This window comes from Mandrillus leucophaeus, unplaced genomic scaffold, assembly GCF_000951045.1.
Source record: "Mandrillus leucophaeus isolate KB7577 unplaced genomic scaffold, Mleu.le_1.0 Scaffold162, whole genome shotgun sequence".
NCBI classification, from domain to species: domain Eukaryota; kingdom Metazoa; phylum Chordata; class Mammalia; order Primates; family Cercopithecidae; genus Mandrillus; species Mandrillus leucophaeus.
In genome coordinates, this window is record NW_012101610.1 from 2,150,038 (window position 1) to 2,155,726 (window position 5,689).

Genomic DNA, 5,689 nt, shown 5'->3' on the forward strand with positions numbered 1-5,689 from the left:
TGGTCCTGGGTTTGTGGCCAAGTCAAACCTAGCCCTAAAGGTTATAAGAGAGAATTGGGTTGAAATATGTTTCATTTTAAAAATAGCTCGGTATTTTTAGCTGCACAAATAATACATGAATACATGATCGTCGTTAAAAAAAAAAAATCAAGCATTACGGACAAATCTAAAATTCTACCTTGGGGCCATTTCCCGCAATCCCTGAAGTTCTCTCTGTTATCAGTTTCATGTGTATCTTTCCAGGCCTTTAAATCTCTATTTACAGACATATGCATTTATAGAAATATAGAGTGTAATTCTGTGGGAGTTTATGAACATAAATGACATAATGTTCCCTATTATAGTCAGACTATGATGCAAGTGTGATGCCCTGTGAGGGAGAGGGTGGAGACATCCTGGATCATCCTGCAGTCTAAGGCAAGTCCAGCAGGCCTACTGGGGCCTCCTTCAGCCAAGTTCACCACCAAAGGAATCTTGTGTATCCCAGGAATATTCCTGCCTTACTACTCCATGTCGCTCAGTCATTATCTGGGAATGCAAATGAAGTGATGAATTTCAAACAAAAAACCTGGGGCCCTCAGTCAATCACTCCCCTGGTAGTAGGAGGTCTGCATGGTGCATTCTCATGGCCACCACAATATACATGGCCGGAAAACGGTTCACTACTGTGGTCAGTAGTGGTTATCTCTGGCTGGTGGGATTGTAGAAGACACACACACACACACACACACACACACACAGAGGCCTCCCTTTTTTTGTAGTCCACATGCATTTTTAAAAATCAGCTTTATTGAGGTATAATTGTATATTTTAAAAACCAAGTGTTGAAGGCATATACTATTTGATGAGTTTGGACACATACATACAGCCATGATGCCATTACCACAATCAAGGTGATAAACATATTCATTACCTCCAAATGCCACCTGCATTATTTTTATAATAAAAAGCAATTCTAGTTTTAAAATGTACATACATTTTGAACTACCAATGCCACTTCTAGGAATATATCCCCGAGAATATAATTGAATTTGTGTACAGAGATGTCTATCACTGTGTTATTTGTAACAGTGAAAAATTAGATGCAATCTAAATAGCTAACAATACAAGAATAGTTAAATCCTTTGATGCATCCACACAATGTGGTCCTATGCTTTGTTTACAATAGTTGTATAGGTGACATATATTTATAGTCATGATCACCTGCCTATCCATCTATCCGTCTATTTTCCCTAAGGGAGAGACTATATATTATCTATCCATATATGACTATCCAAGGACTATCATATAGATATGATATATAGACAGATATATGGCTACCATATCCTATAGACTATTATCTACCTATCACCTATCTCTAACAATATCTATCATCTTCATTTATCCATCCATCATTTATCTATCATTTACTATTAATCTGTCACCTATCATCTATTTTCTCTCTCCTCCCCTCCCTTCTCCCCTCCTCCCTTCTTTCCTTTCCTTCCTCCCCTCCTCCCCTCTCCCCTTCCCCTCCTCCTTTTCCCCCTTCCCCCCAACCCTTCCTCCTTCCTTCTCCTTCTCCTTCCCGCTCCCCTCACCTTCTCCTCCTTCCTCTCCCTTCTTCCCCCTTCTCCTCTTCCTCTCCTCTCCTCCTCCCCCTCCACTCATCCCCTCCTCCTTCTTCTCCCTTCTTCCCCTCCTCCTCCTTCTTCCCCTCTCCTCCTCCTTCTTCTCCCTTCTTCCCCTCCTCCTCCTTCTTCCCCTCTCCTCCTCCTTCTCTCTCTCTCTGTCTGGGGTTGTTCTCAGGCTTGGTTGCCTAGCTTGCCTGCCCCCAGCGGCCCAGAAGCCACAATCTAGGAAAGGCTGTGAGTCCTGTGGGCTGTCAGAGACTGGCACAGTGGCACCCAGATATGATAGAAGACAAAAATGCCTGAAGCAGATGCAGCGCATATTACCCTGAATCAAGAAAAGGTGAATCTCCTTGAAGATCTTCTGTTTAAGGAGGCAGGGAGATGCGTAACATGGTTTAGAAAGATTTCCATCCAAAATGTAAAAATAGAGATATTTGTAATGCTCAAGGAATAAATTTTAGTTTTCTGAAAAAGTCACCTATGCAGAGCTCCTCATGTCCCAAAGCTGCCAGATAAATCACAGTCAGGGCTGGAAGGGACCGTGTCTCCATTTTACAGAGGAAACCAAAACTCTGAAGAGGTTAAGCCACTTCCTTGAGCTCACACAATAAGTGTCAGTGGTGGCATTTGAATCCATGTCTTTTTGGTTCCGGATGTGGTAACATGGAGATGCACCACCCAGATCCCCCTTCAAGGATGGTGATAGCGTTTTTCCTGTTCAGCTTGACACTTCTAGACCACCCTGTACATAAGTCCCAATAAATGCTATGCCTCCTTCACTGGCTCTGGGTCTCTTCTTTGGCCTTTCGGACATGGTGCCACCCCTGTTGGAGTCATTAGGTGTCTAGCACAACACAAGCTCAGAACTCAGATTGCTGAACTTCAAAGGCAGTTAACCTTCTAATTAAGGCAGTTTGTAATGCCAGCCCAAGACCGAGGTTGGCACCCCCGACACATGGTGAAGCAGAGGCACCCTGGCTATCCTTGAGGTTTGCAATGAGTCACAGAGCTGCCCAGAAGAGCCCAGCATAGGTCATTCAAATCCCAGCTGACCCACAGGGATGCATGTGTTATAATAAACAATGGTCGTTTTCAGCCACTGAGTTTTGGGTGGCTTGTTCTATGGCACTTTTGTAGCACTTGCCAACCCATACAGTAAGAATAATACCTAACTTACATAGCTCTATATGCAGGCATTGTTCAAAGCCTCCACATATATTATTTCATTGAATTCTGACCTTGATGAGGTACGTACTTACTGTCCTCATTTTACAGATGGGGCAGCTGAGGCACAGAGCAGGAACTCTGCTTCTCTGCTTCTTCTCGTGGAGCCAGGGAGAGCCACTAACATCCTTTTCTGAACCATCCAGGCTCATGTGTCCATCCTTTTCTTTCCAGTCCCACTTGCCACTGCCTCTTTCCCCTCTCTGCTTTGGGAAATTACAAGAAGCTTCCTAACTTGGGGTCCCAGTAGGCATCAGAATCTGTTCATGGATGCCCCTAAGAGGGATCAGAATATGATATCCCAAAATATGCCACTTTGGCATCAGGACTGTTTTGAGTTAAAGACAATCAAGAAATGCCAGGCCAGGTGCAGTGGTTCGCACCTGTAATCCCAGCACTTTGTGAGGCCAAGGCGAGAGAATCCCTTGAGGCTGGAAGTTTGATAACAGTCTGAGCAACATAGTGAGACCTCATCTCTACAAAAAATAAAAATAAATGGCAGACAAAAGAAGAGCTCTCTGTCCTCCCCCTATTGCTGTCACAGGTGATTGGCAACTCTCTGGGGTCAGTGGTGCAGGGGTAAGAAGAATTTACCAAGACAGTTGTAGGTAAAGAAAGGCAGATTTATTAAAGAAACTATGAAAGTATGTTGCAAGGTTGCAACGGGCAGCACAGCAGAGAAGGAGCTGTCTGCAAGGAAACGAAGGCTTGCTGGGGATGTTATAGAATGGTGCTTGTGCTGAAGAGTGCTACGTGCAGCACCGATAATGCCAGGGTTGCAGTGAGCTAACTTGCAGGTGTCTGGTGAGTGCTGGGTACAGGAAGATTGTGAGCTTTTTTGTGCAGGAAAGCTGTGTCCTGGACCATGAGGAAAGGCAGACTTAGAGTTAATCAGCTTTCTCTTTTTGCTTTCCCTTGGTCCTACCAGCCTGACTCCTTTTCCCTAATTAGGACTCCACATTTGCCTAAAAGCAGAGCATAAATTTCCCTTTGTAAATGTAACATAAATTTCCATTTGTAAAGGTGGTCCCCTCTCCTGTACCAGGAAGAGGTGAATGACCCTGGAGATCACTTGAGTCTACATAACAAACCTTACTAAACAATTTTAATCTACCATCCATTTCCCAGTCACCTTCCCACAATTTGCTGCCTCTAGAAAGCCAACCCTCTTTTCCTTGTCTAGTCACTTCTCCACGACTTATCCCCCTTTGTTAAAATGGTAGATAAGCCCCCAAGTCTAACCACCTCTTTAGGTTTTCACTTCTTTTCTACGAAGTCCCTCTCCATGTAAAAACATCTACACAATTCTTATGCGTTTTCTTCTGGTTAATCTGTCTTTTGACAATTTGATTCACAGGCCCCAGAAAGGAACATAAGAGGATAGAGGAAAAGTTTTCCTCCTTACACTGCTAAATTCTGAGGGATAAATGCATAAAGCATCCTTTTTTAAAAAAAAATGAGATAAGATCTCACTCTGTCACCCGGGATAGAATGCAGTGGCATGATCACAGCTCACTACAGCCTCGACCTCCTGGGGTAAAGCAATCCTCCTACCTCAGCCTCTAGAGTAGCTGGGACTACAGGTGTATGCCATCACACCTGGCTAATTTTTATTTTCTGTTTAGAGGTGGGGTCTCACTATGTTGCTTAGAATGATCTCGTACTCCTGGGTTCAAGTGTACTCCTGTGTTGGCCTCCCAAAGTGTTGGGATTACAGGCATGAGCCACCATGTCTGCGTGCATTAAGCATTCTTGAGAAGTCTCTGACCCAGTTCCTCTCCAGTGTAGTACTGGGGAGGGCAGGATTTTTAACAGCATAGCCAGCGTTTTGCTGGGGAGTGAGAAGCCAGTGCATCTTTCTTACAGGCACCCCAATCTGTATGAGCAATTTCTTAAAGTTCTGCTCACTTGACACCGTGAAGATGTCAAGTGATGGAGAGAAAGCAACCCCTCCTACTTTCATAGGAAGAAAAGGTAAAAACCTTTTTCACTGTGGGCGCTGTGTTCCCCACAAGGCCAAGGATCCCACTGTTTGTCTTTCTCTACTCATGTGGTCGATTATAGTAAGGCCAGGTCTGCAAACCGTTACATAAGCTCTAAGGGTAGTTGAACGGTCTCATATGTTCATTGCTCTCTTCAGAATGAGAGGTAATTAGTACCTGTTGCTTTCAGCTGTAGGTCCCAGGACCAATTCTGAAGCAATAGGAAAGTCCCATTTTAACATCCTTTTCAGAAGAATATTCCTGCAAAAATCTGAGAAGCTGCACAATTTACCAAATGCCAACTGATTTTTTTGTGTGTGTATTTTAATCTCTTTGTGCTTCCTTTTTGGTCCTGGAAGGCCCAGATTTTTAGGTTCCCCGCAACCCCAGTCCATACCAAAGCAGAAACAAGGCTCACAGAATTGGAAATGGAACGGAGGCCTCCTGCCTCTCTGTTCAATGTTCTTTCTGCTAATAAATATCTATTGTTTTTCCTGCCTGGCATGCATTCTTTCTTCTGGTAACATTTTAAAAAATTGAGATAAAATTCATGTAATGGGCCAGGCATAGTGGCTCACGCCTGTAGTCCTAGCACTTTGGGAGGCTGAGGCAGGCAGATCACTTGAGCTCAGGAGTTTGACATCAGCTTGGGCAACATGGGGAAATCCTGTCTCTACAAAAAAAATACAAAAACCTAGCTGGGAGAGGTGGTGTGCTCTGGTAGTCCCAGCTACTTGGGAGGCTGGGGCAGGAGGATCACTTGAGTTTTGAGAGGTCGAGGCTGCAGTGACAGGAGACTGCATCACTGCACTCTAGACAGGGCAACAGAATGAGACCTTGTGTCCAAAAAATAAAACAAAAAAATTCATA